Raw genomic sequence first — 18,507 nt, forward strand, 5'->3', positions numbered from 1 at the left:
GCTTTGGATAGATCCAGTGGAGCGGGACCCATCACCTCTGGATCTGCCTGACTGGACAGAGCTAGAGAGCAGAGGGAGTGCTGAGTGCTAGTGGAATCGGAATCGCAGCAGCATCTGAACTGCTGGTGGGACCTACTCAGCAGGGTGAGCAGCTCGGAGGTGGGCTGTGTTGGGAGGGGACTGTGTAACCCTGGCAAAGAGCAGGAGTGGAGGGGCTGCCTGCCAGGGCTCACAGACTGCAGGGCAGGGCCACACCTACAGCAAGAGTTGTCTGTTTCCTGCAGTGTGGCAGAGGAGACCCTTTCTGGGTCCCTTTTCTGCTCCTGATACCAGCTTCCACTAATTTGAAAGCACAAGCTCTTGTTTTTCAGCACTCACCCTTGCTACCCACCTCACCCCACATCGCCCCTTCCCTCACTCACCACCTTGTGGCTAAGATGCTGCATTGGTTGGAGGCCGGTGACATCACCTGTTGCTCCTTGAGGGCCTTAACCTTACTGCAGACACCATCCTGCAATGCAAACCCATGGTCCACACTGTTCTCGGCATCTATGGCAGCACTGCAGCTTGTCACACGCGCTCCATACCCGCCCCTCTCATTGCACTGCACAGAGCTCCAGCCATCTCTCTCATCTGTCAGGCATTTTCTGAGAAAGAGGAGAGCTCTGCAGCTCCTTCTGCCAGCCTTTGCCCCGGCCCAAGGAGGGGGCCAGGTATTGTGGGCCGGCAGAGCACCAGGGGGTGGAGAGCATTTTCCTGCCCTCTCCTTCCTCGAGGGCTTTGTGAGTGTCCCCAGGCATCAGGCCCTGCCTCCTGACACTGGCCTTTTCACCACAGGCATGCACAGCACACGGATTTCAAGGAGGAACCCACAGAAAATGGAGTTCAGCTAGGAGGGCTGAGGTGGGGGAGATTTGCCTGGGGAGACCCTCCACACTCTGCTCTCCACAAAATAACTGCAGGAGCCCTGGGAAGCAGGGACTAAATCCCTGCATGGAGGGGGGCAGAGGAGGTGCTCTGGGTGGAGGTGGGGAGTGCGTGTTAACGATGCTCTCACCCCTTTGCATTACAGGCTGTGGAAACCTGGGGCACTTCTGCCTTCCTTCTTGGCATTGGCTCAGAATTATTTGAGTCCTGGTAAAACTCTGAGCTGATTACTGCCCTAGTATTAGATCAGTCCGTAGGCAGTGAGAGCCATGGCAGAGACACTGTTAGAGGATTGGTGCAAGGGCATGGGCCTGGACCCCAGGAAGGCCCTGCTGATCGTGGGCATCCCCGTGGAGTGTAGTGAGGCTGAAATTAAAGAGACCGTGAAGGCAGGCTTCAAGCCCCTGTGTGCGTACAGGGTGCTGGGCAGAACATTCCTAAGGGAAGACAATGCCAAGGCTGTCCTCATCGAGTTGGCTGACTGTCAATTTTGCAACAATCCCTAGTCAGATACCAGGAAATGAGGGCACCTGGGAAGTGGTGGTAAAACCCTGGAACCCAGATGAACAATTTATCAATTGACTAAAGTACTTCCTGAATGATGAGGGCCGGAGAGTGGTAGACGTGGCCAAAACCCTGGCCTATAGCACCTTGTCCACTGAGGACATGGAGCTAGAGGGCTCGAGCCAAGTCTGACCAGCAGTTTTGCAGCCTCTGGAAGATAGCACGTGGTACCAAAAACCGAAAGTGTTTTCAAGAAGTGCTTTCCCAGGCCCAGGCGAAAAGACCTTTGAAGTGTGGCTGGAGCAGGTCACTGACATGATGCAGATGTGGCAAGTGTCTGAGGTGGAGAAGAGGTGGCGTCTGCTGGAGAGTTTACGCGGCTCTGCCCTGTCCATCATGCAGGTGCTCTGGGCCCACAATGACTCTATCTCTGTGGAGCAGTGCCTGGACGCCCTGAAGCAGATCTTTGGGGATAAAGAGGACTTTAGAAGCTCTCAGTTTAGGTTTCTTCAGACCTTTCAGAAGACCGGAGAGAGTCTCTGCTTACTTGCTACGCTTAGAACCCCTGCTGCAGAAAGCCGTGGAGCAGAGCCCCTTAGAGCAGAGGACAGACTTGATTCGCCTGAAACATTTTCTATCTAGGGCCTGCATGTCCACCACCCTCCAGCACAAGCTCAAGCTCCTTGATCAGTGAGACTGTCACCCCACATTTATGGAGTTAATGAAAGTCATTCGAGATGAAGAGGAGAGGGAGGCCACCATGGCTGTGATGAAGGAGAAGCAGAGTCCTGTAGGAAGAGACTGGAAGGCCGCAGGTAGGCAGGCAGTAGCGGGGGCCTTGGGCAGGCAGTCCCCGCAGCTCAGGTCCCCATGCAGTCAGTCTTTTGGCGAGAGCAGCAGCCAGACCCTACAGGAAGGGGCTCTCCCATCACTGAAGCGCAGCCGACTGCTGTGCTGCCACAGCACTGGGGAAGAAGGCCATGGCCAGGCAGCGTGTGCAGTGGCTGAAGACAAACCTCCATCACTGGGGAGGACACAGGTTGTAGCAGGAGACAGCAGCATTGGGAAACGAGACGGGGGCTGGGGCCATGAGCCACCCCGAGCCCTACAATGCATAGGATCAGAAGATCCAGGCACCGCTTCTCCTAGCAGGTAGCAGAGACATTTTATCAAGGGGAAGGGGCAGCCCAGGAAAACAACATTTGACTTGAGTGGGGCAGAGGGGCAGGGCAGCCAGGCCCAGGCTGTGCCCCATCCTCCTCCACAAGCTGGAAGGGACTCCACCAACCAAGACCAAACCCCATGTGACTCACTGACGGCCCTGACGAGGTGCCAGAGATGCAAGTGGGGAGCTGCAGCACCCCGCACATGGGGCGGCCAAGACTCGGGTGGGGACCCCAGCAAAGTAGAGGCTCAAGAAGGTGCAGCTGAGGGCTCTGGCCCAGGCATGAGCCCAGTCATCTGGCCAACCCCTAACGCCCACCCTGTGTGCTCTGAGCTAAAGATGCTCACAAGCCCCCAGGCCGTGTGGGGCCTGGAAGAGCCTGCCCAGGGACTGCCCCAGCCAGAAGGAATCAGTGCTGGTGAGGAAGAGCTGCAAAGCAGAGAAGTAACATCCCAGAGGGGAGGCCACAGGATCCAGCCTGTCTTCAGGATCAACTATACTGCTCTAGGGGAGCCCCAGGAAGGGAGCACAGTTGAGTTGAGGGCAGGGGACACAAAGGACCTGGGAGCCCCATGCCAGCTGAGAGGCAGTTTTCTCCCCCTGTGGCCTGACAGGGCTCAATGGGCAAAAAGATCAAAGACTGGCAGGAGAAGACCCCCAGGCAGGGGTGCTGGGTATCCAGTGGGCCAGTGTCCCCACAGCTGGCTTAGGCCAGATTGTGTGTGCAGGAAAGTTTTTGTTCCAAAGCAGGAGGTGCAGGAGGAGGAGGGGGATCAGGAGGGAGGGAAGGAACAGGAGGAAGACGAGGAGCAGTAGGAGCAGGAGGAGGAGGAGGAGCAGGTGGAGGAGGAAGAGGAGGCGGGAGGAGTGGGGGGTGTTGTCTCGTGCTGTTGTGTTTGTGCAGAGCCACAGGAGAGAGAAGGCAAGGAGAACCTGGGACTGGCATGGTGGACCACAGCTGAGCACCTGCCGATGCCGAGCCCTGCCCCACACCCCGCCACCTTGGGCAGCTGGCCTGGAGGCAGCCCTGAGTGTCTGGCCCAGGCCTGGATGAGGGACCTGAAGATGGCTGCCACCTGCACTGGACTGGGAGACATTAGGGGGAAAGAGGCCATTTCAATGATGGAGCTGCCGGGGTCTCCCAAGAGGGGTCCCCCATTCCCAGTCCTGGGTCAGGCTGTTCCCTGTTCTGTGAAGCCCACCCTTATCTGTGTTGGCCCCGAGGTGACTCCCGTGTCAAGCAAGCGCTCCCATTTCCCAGCCCCCACCGCCATCGTGTCTGTGCAAACCCGTGAGGCTCGTGTCTACCCCGGGGTGCGACCTGGCCTACCGGGTCAGCCACCTCTGGGCCTGGGCACGTGCTGTGAGCTTCCAGGCCAGGAGCCAAGGCTCTGCTCGCTCTTGTCCAGTGTCGCCAGCTCCACCTCCGCTTTCTCAGTGAAGATTTAGGCCACCGGCTGCTTGTTCTTGTGGGAATGTGTGTGACCTTAACTGAGCATTTCCTCCCGGAGTCCCCGAGCTCTGATGTCCACCCTGTTCTTATTCATGCCTCAGTTTCCTTGGCTTGTTGGCTTTTTTCCTGCCATGTTCTCCAGTGTCCTGTGACTGTCCTGTGCAGGCCATCGGGCAGGGCCCTGGCCCAGAGGGTCAGCCCAGGAGCGGGTTTCCTCAAGTGAGTGGACATTGCCAGAGTCCACCGTCCTCGCAAGAGGCAGATTGGGGAGCCCTAAGGAAGGAGCCACAGTGTGGGCGACAGATGTGGCACCTGGTCAGGAACCCCAAGAGGAGGGGGCTCCGGGACCCATGACCTCTCGTGGCTGTTGGGATGTCCTCTCTGTGATGTCGTCCCCTTCTCCTCAGTGGTTCAGCAGATTTTTCTTGTCAGTAAAGTTCTCTGGATGTTGCAGCTGAGTCTCACCTCTGCTGTGGGCAATTGATGGCTGGGCCAGCCTGGGCTGGGATGGAGGTGGGGATGAGGGGACACAGGGGCCACGTTAACATTGGGGGAAGTGAGGGGCAGGGGCCGTGATGGGCCATGGGGGCCCCTGGGATTCACGGAGCCCGGTGACATGACATGGGGCAGTGGCTGGTTGGGTCACCAGGTCACTCGGGCAGCCCCAGGAATAAGTGGGTAGAAGTTGAAGGGAGGGCGAAAAACAGCAGGCAGACCCCAGGCCCCAGGACCCCGGCTCTTCTACAAGTGGGACTATTTTATTTTGAATGGTTCGTGAAAGCAACTTCAGTAACTCAATAAAAGAAGACATTTTACTAAGTTGTTAGAAATATATTCTCAAACAATTTCATAGTTATTAAATAAAATGAAGACTGTGCATATTGTTAAATGTATAAAGTGCACATTACAAAAGGAAATGTATGAGAATTATCGATTCAAGGTTTTAGATGCATGTGCATTGACACTTCCACATACTACTGAATATTATACGTAGAAAGCAAAGCACTCTTGACAATTTACCTTTAAAAATAGATGTAAAATACATAAAGCACAAATAATTCATTATACATATACATTAGTGAAATTCCTAAATCAATGCTAAGAGCAGGTGTCATATACAGTGGACCAAAACGAAGTAAATGACATTTTGGTGTCTCTGTGAAAATGACATATTCACAAACCCATGGCTCAGCACTGGTATTTATTTATCTCGTTCAGTTGTCTCGATAATATTTAGCACTTTAATTTGCTTCCAAAATACAAACAGAAGTTTCTTTTAATCATTTTTACGGCCATAGAATAGGTTTTCTTTTGAAATCAAATTTTCATTGAAATTGGCTCTGTAACCTGGTTCGTAATACACAAGTGTGAGCAGATAAAATCGATTTTATCTTCTCTTATATTTTCCTTAAGAAAGAACAATTTAACCTTCGATGCTTGTGCTTTCTACCTCTTGGGACTGATAGCGATCCACTGAGGCCAAACCTAAAATTAAGTCATCTATCTTTTTTTTTTTTTTTTGTGACCGGTAAGAGGATCGCAACCCTTGGCTTGGCGTCAGTCCCCGCCTGCCCCCACGCAGGTATCTGGGGCCACCCCTGTGCCAGGCCGGGCTTGGGGGGCATTTCTGCCCAAACTGGAAAGGAAGAGAGTGACAGAGGCTAAGGCTGAACTTGATCAGGTCCGTTCAACTCACCTGATCCAGCCCCTGCTCCAGAAAGCCACCAGACCAGGGCCCTGGAGATGCAGGCTCTGATCCCCACCCTGCCTGTCCCAGCCCACTGTGGGGACCAGCAGCAGAGACACGGGGACAGAGGGGTCTAGACCGATAGGGCCAGTGGGGGTGTGTGTCAGAGAAGAGTTGTGCCCCCACCCCCAGCCCCACCCCGGGAGTCCAGCTTCCCAGCAGAGGCCAAGGAGGGGTCTGAAGGGGGCCTGGCACAGTCTTGTGGTTGTGGAGAAGGACCCAGGGCGTGTGGGAAGGGGGACAAGATGAGCTTGTGCAGGAAGGCAGGGGGCCTCCCACAGGGCCAGGGGGGTTTGCACTTGGCTCGGTGGATGCCTTTGACCATCTCCCTAATAACCTGATGGTGGAGGCCTGGGGAGGGCCCCAGGCATGTGGCAGGGCCACTGCCCACAGGAGCACTGCAGACCCACGTGGTCCCCGCCAGGCCGTGGGCCACACCATGGGCCTCCCGCACCCCACCCTCAGCCGGCAGCATCCATGTGGTTTGAAACAAGGAGCTCCTGTCCCCCTAAGCTGCACTCGGTGTTCCGAGGAAGATGATTCCTTGTCCCAGATCCAAGCACATCGCCTGTTGTTGGACACCCTCAACCTTGTCACGTGACAGTCCCCGGGACAGGCCTCCCTCTCCCCAGGCTACTGCTGCACAGTTCCCAGTTGGGGTCCTGCAGCCTGAGGCCATGTGCCTTGTCTCTCCTGGATTTCCTGAGAGACTCTAGGGTCTGAGTGGCAGTCCCCAGTCCAAACTTGATGCACACCGATCCCTTGACTTGCATGTAGGGAGAAGGGTGTCTTCCATTTCTACGTTGACAACACGGGACAGCTGGAATTCACACCACCCTGGCTGGGACGGCAGCGTCGCACCAATCTCATTTAGTCCCACCCTGACCTGGGCTGGAGCCCCCTTTCATGCCACATCACCCCACAGAGGGCCCGAGTGCCCCCTTCTTTGGTGGGGACCAGGGGCGCTGAGACTTTTGGGCACCTGACACTAGCCGGGGGCAGCCCCTGCCACTCACAGGAACAGTCCCCCCACCTCCTACCCCAGGCAGAACCACTTTCTCCTCCTTTGCTTCCTTCCTCACCAGCCCCTTGGGGTTCTGCTTCCTCCAAGTCCCTGGCTCTGCACAAAGAACCCAGGCCCTCCTCTTCTCTCCAGACCCTCTGCCTGTGCTGCCCCCAGCAGGTGGGTGACTCACACATCCTCTCCTAGCAGTGGGGCCAGGAGAGGAGACACGTTCCAAAGGGAAGGGAGAGGACATGGCGTGGGGCAGGGAAACACCCAGATTCCATTTCTACAGAAACCCACCCCATCCTTCCCACACCAGGGGCACGGCCTCGAGCACTTCCCACCCATCACTGAGGCCACCTTCCCCTCTGTCAGTGCTCTTTCCTCCAGAGCAGGCCTCGCATTAGATACTGGGGATTCAGCAGTAAATGCCACAGCGAGGCCTGCTCCAGTGGTCCTTTTGGTATATAGGAGAAACAGACAATAGCTCAAGGAATGAAAAAATCCTATATAATTACAGATTGTGGTAAATATTAAGACAATAAGACAACGAGAGTCAGGCCAGCCCAGAAAGCACCAAGGACATGACAGTTACGACAGGCATGTTCAAGGACCTGGAGTAGGACCAGTGAGAAAAGGCAAGTGGAGCTCGGGAGGTCAGACAAGGCAGAAGGCTTGGAGGCCACGGATGGGGATCTGGAAGCCACAGGAGGGTTGTGAGCTGCTGGGCATTTTAGAGTGACCACCCTGACTGCCAGTGGAGCCTGGCGAGCCATCTAGGCTGAATGCGCTGGTGGCATGGAGCGATGTGCGGCTGCTTGGGCCCCATCGCCCCTTCAAAAGAGACTCTTTTGATGGCCATTTTCTTTTTCCACTTCAAATTGGATGTTTCTGTGTATTTTTCATTAAACAGGTATTGGAACTGCTTGGAAGCCCTGTGTGTGTGGACGGGAGTGGGAGCGCTACACCCTGGAGGGCTTTGTGGGGGAGAACTGAGATTTATGGTGGGACCTCTCATGGCTAATGTCTCTGGATCTTTTCTCTTTGACTTTTTTTCCCCCCACCAAAGAAATCCTTTCATCTTCTACCTGGGAGGTATTTACCTGGTGGCCAATGCTCTGGAGTGGAGTGTGTCACTGCTCGCCTCTCTCGACCTTCACTTAATTCTCTAGTTTTGCTTCTGGTGAGTGCTGCTCCCTTGAGGCATCTGAAAGCGTTTGCTGCAATAGTGCTGCCAAACCAACAGCCCCTGGGTCTCAGTGGTTCACATCAACATTTATTTCTCACTCGTGGCCTTCGGCTCACTTGTGGCTGTGTGTGAGGTGGTGGAGATGGCTTCAGGTCTGCTCCACGTGTCTCCTCATTCTGGGTGCCCCATGGAAGCATCAGTGGTTGCCTGAGTGAGGCCGTGACTCCCAATGTGCCAGGGCAGGGGCAGAAGTGGAAGGTCAAACCACGGAAGCACATCAAAGCCTCTCACGGGACGTGGTGCACCTCACGCCCACTCATATATATTGCGTTGGCAAGTCACAGGCCAAAGCCCAAAGGCAGTGGGGTGTGGAAGTATATTCTGCCTACAGTGAACCGTGACAAGGGCCAGCAGGGGAGGGACACCAAATACTCCTTCCTCCCACATCCGCTGAGGCAGCGGCATCAGAATGGAGACCTGCGAGATGGGAAGGCATCGGCTGCCTGAAGAGGAACATTCTCAACAGAGGGAAGACACACTAGAACTTGGTGTGTCCCAAGAATGGGGAAGAGCGTGGCTGGAACCGAGTGAGTCGGAAGATTGGCACAGGGGAGGTCACATGGGCACTGGGCTCGGTGTGGCAGGGCTTGGAGGCCACGGGAAGGAGTCGGGGTTTATGTCCAAGGGTCATTGGAAGCCACTGCCTGGCGTGTATTCAGAGATGGAAGTGATCAGATAAGACTTACTTTTTATTTTATTTTTATTTTTTTGTCTTTTTCGTGACCGGCACTCAGCCAGTGAGTGCACCGGCCATTCAGACATAGGATCCGAACCCGCGGCGGGAGTGTCGCCGCGCTCCCAGTGCCACACTGTCCTGAGTGCGCCACAGGCTCGGCCCAGACTTGCTTTTTAAAGGATCTCTTCGGCTGCTTTTGAGAGAAAAGACAGAGGCAATAAGAGGCCATAGGAGGGTCAGGTGGGTGCCCAATGCAGCCTGTTGTTTAGGCTAGAGATGGTGGTAGCTTGGACTTGGGGTGTGACTACAGAGATGAAGAGAAGTGGGAGGAATGGGAGGATCAGTTGAAGATGAATGGACAGACCTTGGTGACAGAGTAGATGTAGGAACTGAGGAAGAGAAGGAGGTGTGAGGAATTAGTCCCAGGCTCCGAGCTTAGACCACCATGGGAATGGGGTGCAATTTAGGAGGAGGGAGAGATCATAGGGCCTGGAGGGAGGGGCACATCTAAACTGAGGAGTCTTGCTGGGACCTAGTTAGGTGCCTCAAGACAAAAGTGCCCCAATGACCCCTTCCAGGAGCAGTGAAGGCGTGCCGGGTCTGATGGAGCGAACCGTCTGCCTGAGAGGGGCGGCCCAGGCTGTTCATGACAAAAGTTCTGTGTGTGGAGTTGGTGCTGTGGGGAGGCCAAGGAGCCGCGGTGTCACTAAGGCTTCTGTGCCTGTGCCTTGTGCTCCATTGCTGGAAGCCGGGAGAAATGACTTTGGGGCAGGATACATGTTTGTATCCCACAAGAAATAACATGAGAAATTACATGTAAAAGAGTCCAAGCTGTCGAGATGTATATGGAGTAAAATGTGGACTCTGCCACCTCTGATTCAATAGCTTTGTTCTCGATGGCATCCCCCAAAGCCTGTTGTGAACTTTGTCCAAGATAAAACTCACATCACATAAAACCCTGGCTCTTAACGTATGTAATTTGGTGGTTTTTCGAACATTCCCCAAGTGGATCTTATGTTCCCTGATGTTTGCTGCTGACTAGACCAAGGCAAGTTCATGCCCAGGACCAATGAGATTCTCTGAAAGTGCAGCAAACTCTTGAGAGGTGGTTCGGTGCACTGTGACTTGACACTGTCATTACTGACAGTGGGTAGCACTGGGAAGAGAAATGCCCTGTGTGGGCCTGCAAGAGGGCACGCTTTTATATTTTACTCCATATAAATCCTGACGGCTTGAACATTTTGCATATAAGAATTCATGTTATTACTTTTGGGACAAAAACATAGAAACCACAAAAGAAATCACTGTGATAATTGAAGGCATCGTTGAGAAATAAGGAAGTGAACATATTTTCATCCTGGCTATGCAGACCCATCAGTGTGGGATGTAGGGCAAGTCCATTTCCTTTTTGGGCGTCAGTTTCCCCATCTTTACTATGAAGAAAAATTTCCACTTCCTCCCTACTCTGAAGGCCAGGACTCTGTGAGCCTAAGGATGTCATCATGTGTCCCAAGTGTCCCATGTGCCTTTTCTGTCCCTAATGCATCTTCATCCCCTCCACACTCCCAGGAGTTCAAATGGTCCCTGTGGAGCGGATGGAGTAGGGAGAGCAGGGAAAGGCTGTGTAGATGACTTTAGCAGTGAGTTTATGAGTTTATTTATTTATAGTATAAAGTTAAGGTGCACAACATGATGTTTTGATATACATACGCATAGTAAAGGGGCACAAGCACCAAGGTTGTCACTAGAAGGGGATGTGAGGACAAAAGGGCCTTCTAACTATGTGATATAAAGGATAGAAAATGGGACAAGCACACAAATTGTCCTTGTAGGGGCAGAGGCAGTTCATCCATTGCCACCAGGCCAGAGCAGAGAATAGGGACACAGACACAGACAGTGAGTAGGTTTGATGGTGGGAGGATGACATGATTCTCAGCCAGTTGCACCTCTTTTCTCAGTGAACTATGAGGCAAGGTTATCAGCAGGGATGTTGGAAGTTTGAGTAGAGAAGAACGGGTGAAAGAGTACTTTTGGAGAGAGGGACGAGGAGTATAATACCAGGGAATTGGCCACCAAATTTCAGCCAGCCAGCGCTAGGGAGAGACGGCCCCCAACAACATTCCGCTCTTCAAGCACAGCTGGGAAGCAGGCTGGTCCTGCGGGGTTCAGAGAGGCATGGGGATGTAGACTCGCAAGGGCACTGGAGGGAGAGAGAGGCAAATGAACTAAAGGGGTTGGTAAGGGAGTGTTTATAGGGCTGGATGGTGCATCTAACTGGATAAACAAGAAGGTCATGGTGTGTGTATGGGGGAGAAGGTGCATGTGTGTGTGTGTATGGTCAATGGATTCACAGACCCTTTGGGGAACTTCAGAATCTTTGAAGCTTTTTCCCCTGTGTCATTAAATAAGCAGCAATTCCAGGAGCTCAGGAATGCTCCACCAGCTATGTGCCCTTGGCTGCTGAGGTTGGCTTTGGCTTTTCCTGGTTAAAACACCACAGACTACGTGTATGCTGCATTTCCAACTGGGTTTTCTCCACATACTTTGTTGTACTATAGTTATTTTTATAAGTAGGCATCCCTCAGTATCTTGGGGGATTGGTTCCAGGACACTTTCCAGGCCCACCCCACCCCACCCCCATACCAAAATCCACCGATGCTCTAGTCCCTTACATAAATGGCATAGTATTTGCATGTAACCTACGCACATTGTAAATGCTTTGGGGAATGAGTTAAGGAATAAAACCCACAAACATAACATAAACATATATGGGTAGCATTTGATCCCTAACCCAAGACCAACACAGAAATGCAAAGCCAGATAGATAGTTATCCTTGAGATCCAAGACCAGAGGCCCCATGTCATGGGAGCCCAACCCCTCCCCCAGCACGAAGAGCCGATATATTACAAATAAATGGTCTTTTTATTGTGTGTCCATGAAAACAGTCAGGGAGGCCTTTGGCCAACAAGGTGTCAATGAGCAAGAGGCATGCATGACAACAACCGTATTCTCCTTGGGAGTGAGTTCTTTACCTCCCAGGCCTTAAGGGTCACACGCAACCAGGGACAGGAGGCTCCAGAGGAAGGCAAGCCCAGGACCACCATCCACTGGAGAGCCTGAGTCTGCTGCCTCCCTGGCAGGACAAGGCAGGGAGAACAAACACTGCCTCGGGCTAGGCCCAGCCTCCTGAAGCTAGAACACACGAAAAACCCCCACCCTCACCCCCATCAAACACTGCTGAAGAAGTCAGCCAGGACTTCTGAGAAGAGCTGGCTCTGAAGCCGAAAACCCTCAGGGCTCCATCCACAAGGGGTTGCTCTCTTGAAGCTCCCAGTAGTAGTAAACAAAGGGCAGCAAGGCAACTAACAGCAGGAAAAGCAGAGCTGGCTCCAGAGCGGGACCCTAAGGGCCTGCTTTCCTGGCTGGATGGTGTATCGGGTGAGACATGAAGGGCAGGAACATGAAGATGAGGATAAAGAAGAGAAGGATGAGGATGTAGGATAATAGGACAGGTCCTGGGAGCTCTTGGAGATGCTGGAAATGTGGTGGTAGTGTGCGACGCTCTGGTAGGCACTGACGAAGCCTTACACGGGGTGTTCCCTGAGGCAAAAGAGGGCAGCAAGTGGGCCAGTAGAGCCTGGGCCCAGAACCAGCCCCGTCCCTGGGCCTCTCCACTACTCACCTATCCTTTCTGTCCTCTTCGGAAGAAGATAAAAGACTGTCATCTCGAATCTGCAGAAGCAAGTAAGTATGAGGGAACTGGTTGGTGGGATCACCATGGCCCTATCATATCCCTCAGTCCAAACTTCCTTGGCCAGCCCACTCAGATCTTTGCTTAAAGGCCAGGGACCTGCCCCTTCCAGAAACTTCTGGGTTCCCAGCCTTTTGTTTGTGGGGCCTTGCCACTCGCTCAGTGACTGTCCTGGCTGACTGTGTCCAACACCCTCCTTTCTATCCTAATGATTCTCAGAAAGAGCATGCGCCTAGATCTCAGACCAGGGTCCAGGCCATGTGCCGTCCCATGCACTCTAGTCAAATAGTTCGAATGGCTCCCTAAAGTCGGGCCCTGACCAAACAGGTGTCCACTGACCCTAACTCTCCCTGGAGAACGAAGGGTGCACAGTGTCCCCACTCCTGCACTGCATTTGCCCAAACCCAGCTATGGTACACTCAGGTCGGATCAAAGTATAGGATGCCTGTCAGCCTGCTCACCTGGTGGTGGAAGGTGTCAGCATCTGCGAGCAAAGTCACCGTCTGGTGGAATCCCTTGGATGTACCCACAGAATCGGCCTCCCTGGAAGTCCTGGTGGTCAGGTAACTCTCCTCATAGTACTTGTCATTACAACCTTAGGAAGGGGGGAATGGTTAGCAGAGGAAGCATCAGTGTCCCCTGCCTGGCCCAATGGACCTAATCTGAACCCCATTTCGGGCTGCTGAGAGGTGGTGGGTGTTGGGGCCTCAGGTTCTCTCTGAGACCGGAGTCCCCGACGGAGTGGGCTGCAGGTATCAGGGTGTCCACCCCATCCCTGCCTTACCCTTGCTCTGGTCAAGTAAGGTGTCTTCTTTCTTGGGCAGATTGTACATATCCAACGAACCCTTGGAAAGCTGAATCCAAGTCTGAATGGGGTAGGGGGAACATTCCATGTGCCCCTCAGGCTTTCCTCCCTTCTCCCCAGCGCCCCAATCGGCCAACGCCCTTGCCACACACTCCCGACCCATCCTCCCCGTCGCACATGCCCCGTTCCCATCCCATGGGCGGCCAGGCGGGCCTCTGGGGCAGGGTCTCACTGGAGAACCCATACGAGGAGGCAGACGAGTTAGAGGACAAAAGCTTCCTCCGCCTCTGGGTCATGTACTTGAAGATTTCCTCTTCCAAGAGATTGTCAATGGAACCTGGCCAGACATGGGGGGCAGGGAGGTCAGGGGTATGGTCTGCAAGCCTGGGGGAGAGCGCAGTGGGGACAAGGGGAACGGGTGCGGGGGAAGGAGCGGGACGAAACGCGGGGAGCAGGGCCCGGGAGGGGACGAGACCGCCGCCGGCCGCCGCGTACCCAAGACGTTCCCGTGCGGGATGAAATAGCGCAGAAGGGCGGCCAGCTCGGGGTCCGACACAACCGCACAGTCGTCCATGACGGGCGCAGCCAGCACCGGGAGGCGAGAGGCGAAGGCCTGCGGGCGGCCCGGGCCTGTCTACACAAGCCTATCAACGGCCGCCTAGCAGCAGGGCGGGGGCAGCGCGAGCGCCTGGGGAGCAGCCGCGCTGGCGTCACGCAGGCGTCACGCGTGCGTCACAGTGGTGGGAGTGGGCGGGGCTGTGCTGCGCGCCGGGGGGCGGGGCTAGAGAGCCCAACGTCCCAAAGGGCGGCAGAGGCTGCAGGGCTGTGAGGGCCGGGGCCTGCACGAGCCAAAGTGACGCAGACCGGTGTGGCCCTGAGAGTGGGGCGGGCACGGCGTGTGGCGACGTCACCTGCTGGGCCGTTTAGGCTGGACCGAAGAGAGGGACGGGACCTGCTCGAGCCGAACCAGCAGACACCGCCCAGGACAGGGGAACGGGCGGGATGGGCGCGCTTGGGGCAGTTCGGGTCCCTGAGTCCCTTGGGCTTCGCCCCGTCCTTTCTACTCAGAAGGCAAATGAACATCTTTTACCACCTATTATTAAGAGCAGACCAGTAATCCATGACAATTTTGTCATTTTAACAGAGAGAAAACCAAATTTTAATACTCAAGCTGTTTTTTTTTAAACGAATCTTATAAACAAACCCATCGCATTTTACCCAGCCTTGACCATGAGTAATAAAATTCCTTTTTAATTAACCTTTTGCAACTTGCTGTGTCCATTCATCTCATTTTGGAACAACCACTCATTTTACCTGAGGATAAAATTACTTTCTTTTTCCTGAACAAAACATATGTTGCATACATTGCATACAAATTGTTTCCCTTTGCCATTATTGCGTCTACAGGTTAAGCATCACCCAATTCTAAAATCTGAAATCCAAAATGCTCCAAAATCTGAAACTTTTTGAGCACCAACCTGCTGTTTAAAGGAAATACTGATTGGAGCACTTCAGATTTCAGATTTCCAGATGGCGGATGCTCAACCAGTATGTATTCTGCAAATATTACAAAATCTGAAAAAATCCAAAATCTGCAGCACTTTTGCTCCCAAGCATTTAGGATAAAGGATACTCTACCTGTATTTATTTCACTGACATTTACTGATTATAATTTAAAAATATTAGTCACTATTATTTTACAGAGAAAACAAGAAAGTGGATCATTATAAGCCATCCGTTATGAGCCTGCATTTTGTGGCAGACTAGCAAGGATTGGGAATATATATCTCACAATTGTTTATAGGTATATACTTCCTTACAATAAAATTTCTCAGTGTGTCCAAAAAGAACATATTTATTAATAAACCGTAATATTTTTAGCTTTACCATATAAAAATAATGAGAAAAAGTATATAAACTTACATTTATGCTTTATTGTTTCAGTGTTTTACTTATAAATGATCTAGCTATTTAATATCCTACTTAATTTACCCTAGTCTAAGGTTTTAAGTTAACCCCATAAAATAGGAAATTAGTTTTAACCAGACATCTTATAAAACAAATTATTTTTCCTTCCCTACTTTGTGGGTTGAAAAATATAAGTTTTCTTGAAATAAAGGTTGTCAGAATAATGAGTTGCTGTGATTAAACTGAAAATTATATATTTTTTGTAATCTTAAATGTTTAATAAGTATAACATTAGCTCATTTTACTAGTAAGTCCATTCTAAGTTTAGGAGGAACATATCCAGGTAAAATGAATATGTATACTTGTATTATGCTTAATGCTGATAACTCAGAGACATGACTGCTTTTATTAAACCAACAATATTAAACTATTTTTGTTTGCCAAACATTTACCTAAGGTACGTGAAGTTGAACTTTTTAAACATTTGGGTTAGTTTTTAAATTTCTGGGAGTTTTAGGCATATTTAATTTATACAACTGCCTGTCTATCTCTAAGTCAATTAGAATAGAGAATAAGGGATTTTGTAAATTAATGTGGTAATACCATCTGGACATAGGGAAATATTACACATACGTAACATACATATATACATACAGATACAAACAGACACAGACAGTGATCTTATGGCTTTCATTCTAAATTTTCAGCCATGAGTCAGGCATAAACACAGAAAAACAGACCTCACTGTTTTATATAAAAGCATTGGCTCTCATTGTTATCTCACTTTGTATTTTTATCAGAATTGTGTTTCTGGCAGATGGGACAAGTCAATCTTACCTGCTCAGTAAGAAGGCTAAAGCTTTCCATTAATATTTGTAGAGGAGACTTTTTGGATTTTTCTTTTGCTCTGATGTGTAATCTTAAGGAGTCTGTGGGCTGAATTTTGGGTGAGGGACTAAATTGACATCAAGTGGACATCTGTGTGTCTCCAAAGCCCATCTGAGTGGTTACAATATCCAAAGTGGTTCCAGTGGGCTTTTTCAGACTCAGGTGGCTTCTTTTGGGGTCCCCGAGGCCCTCCATTAAAAACCCTCTGTGGGGGTGGAGTCCTGAAGCTCCAATGACTATAGGCATTTGAGGGGCTGGAGTAGAAGGGAAAGGCCTGTTGGGGATGGATAAAGGGATGGAGGAGGTAGAAGTGTTGAAGGGGGGCAGGGAGCTGAAGGGGAGCTCCAAGGTGGTGAAAAGAAGGAAAGAGGGGTGGGTGAGGGTGATATAGAGGGAGAAATCCTAGATGAGCCAGTTTGGGGAGATTCCGAGTTTCCTCAAGAGGCCGTTAAGTTCCAAGAGATCCTCTGTGAAATGTTGCCATTTTTGGAAATATTAAACTGAGACAATGCTTTAATTTCTAAGCATGTAAACAGTGGGTAACAAAGGAAAGACGGCACCTGGCAGAATGAGAGTTGTGCAAGGAATTAACATACTTAAATGAAAATACCAGGAAATAGTCACCTTGTTTAATTCCCCAAAATCTCTCGGTCTAAGAGCCAAGGGAACACTCTACACAATCCTCGAATTCAGGAGCCTAAGGACCTTGAGCACCCCCCCACACCCAGTTTCTGGGTTCCAAGAGGTGAAAAAAACAACCACCCCTCTTAATCTCCAGGTTTACAGAGGCAAGGGAACCCTCCCATCCAATCACTGTGTTCAGAGAGCCAAGGGAACCCCCTCAGTCTCCTAGGTTGAAGAGCTGAGGTAACCCCCATGCACAATTTCCAGGTATCGATAGAATTACCATGCAGTGGCCAGGTTAGGGGAGCCTAGGAAAAACAGAAGAGATTTCATGGAAAGCACAAGAAAAAGTTTCTTTGCTAGAAAGAATGAAACTCCTTACTACTGTGTTAAAGGGACAAGAGTCTACATCCTGTCTCCCAGATACATTGACATATATAAATCCCAGTTCTCAGTTGACTGGGGAGGCTGTTGGGACTTCACCCTCTGTCTCCCGGTCAACATCATCCAAAATAAAAAGTCTTTCCTTTGAGTTCTGTCTGGCAGGTGTGATTGGCAATCCTATAGTCGGGAGCACTCGGACCCACATAGATTGGGGATTCCCCTAAGTCGACCTCTCACACATTGGCTGATGGTAGAGGGGAATCCCACCAGACTCATTCATTACCAGCATGAACCCTCAGGTGAAGATAGGGGTCCAAGGGACAGTCAGCACATCATCAGAGATGCAGAATCATTAACTGCCAGATAAAAATAAATCCCTTTGGATATATACCCAGCAGTGGGATTGCTGAATTATAAGGTAATTCCCTTTTTAGTTCTATGGGGAACCTCTCACCGTTTTCCATAATGGCTGTACCAATTTACATTCCCACCAACAATGTAGGAGATTGCCAGCATGTGTTATTTTCTGTCTCTTGATGTATGTGTATGAGATGATGTGTGAATATGTGTGATCATGTGTGTTAGTGACTGTGTGTGGGAGTGTGAACGTGAGAGTAATATGAGTATGTGTTTGTGTTTGTGTGTCAGTATGTGTGTCAGTGAACGTTTCGATGAATGTGTGAATATGTGTGTGTGTGAGATAGCACGTGGACGCATCCTGTTAATGGACATGTGTGTTCTCAGTGTGAGTATGAGTATGCATTAGAGTGCGTGAATGTGTGTGTCAGCGTGCAAGCGTACGTTTGTATTTTGGTGTGTAGTATATGTGGATATGTATGCCTCCAGAACCCAGGCTCTTCACCAGTGTGCTATACAGTTTCTCCAATTTCCCCATCATCCAGCCACTACCTCCCTACCTCCCATACCTCACTTCACTTCGACAGCTCAGTCGTCCATCTGGACTTAACAACCATTGATGGGAACACATTTCGCTGTCCAATATCCCCACACCAGTGGCCTCTCTTTCCTCAGTCCCAGCTTAAATTCCATTCTCATATATACCCTGCCCCTTTCTCCCTCTGCCAATGTCCTTGTCTAGCCCCTGATCCTGGAAAATCCAACTCTCCAGCTGCTCTGGCACAACCATGCCCACTGGTCTCCCTTTAAATTCCTGATTGCTCGGGCCGAGCCCGTGGCGCACTCGGGAGAGTGCAGCGCTGGGAGCGCAGCAACGCTCCCGCCACGGGTTCAGATCCTATATAGGAATGGCCGGTGCACTCACTGGCTGAGTGCCGGTCACGAAAAAGACAAAAAAAAAAAAAAAAATTCCTGATCGCTATGACACTACTTTAAGTTGGATCCCTAATGGCACGTGGCAATTGTATGTGGTCTTGTTCATAAAGTCTGTGCCCAAACCTA

At 51.3% G+C, this 18,507-nt stretch overlaps 2 pseudogenes; one reads left to right on the forward strand and one right to left on the reverse strand.

Moving 5' to 3' along the window:
- The first annotated feature begins 1,196 nt into the window (after positions 1 to 1,196).
- On the forward strand, positions 1,197 to 2,549 carry LOC134368455 (paraneoplastic antigen-like protein 5; annotated as a pseudogene).
- A 9,470-nt stretch (positions 2,550 to 12,019) lies between these two features.
- Positions 12,020 to 13,894, reverse strand: LOC134367507 (emerin-like; annotated as a pseudogene).
- Positions 13,895 to 18,507: the final 4,613 nt, after the last annotated feature.

This window comes from Cynocephalus volans, chromosome X (genome assembly GCF_027409185.1).
Source record: "Cynocephalus volans isolate mCynVol1 chromosome X, mCynVol1.pri, whole genome shotgun sequence".
NCBI lineage: Eukaryota > Metazoa > Chordata > Mammalia > Dermoptera > Cynocephalidae > Cynocephalus > Cynocephalus volans.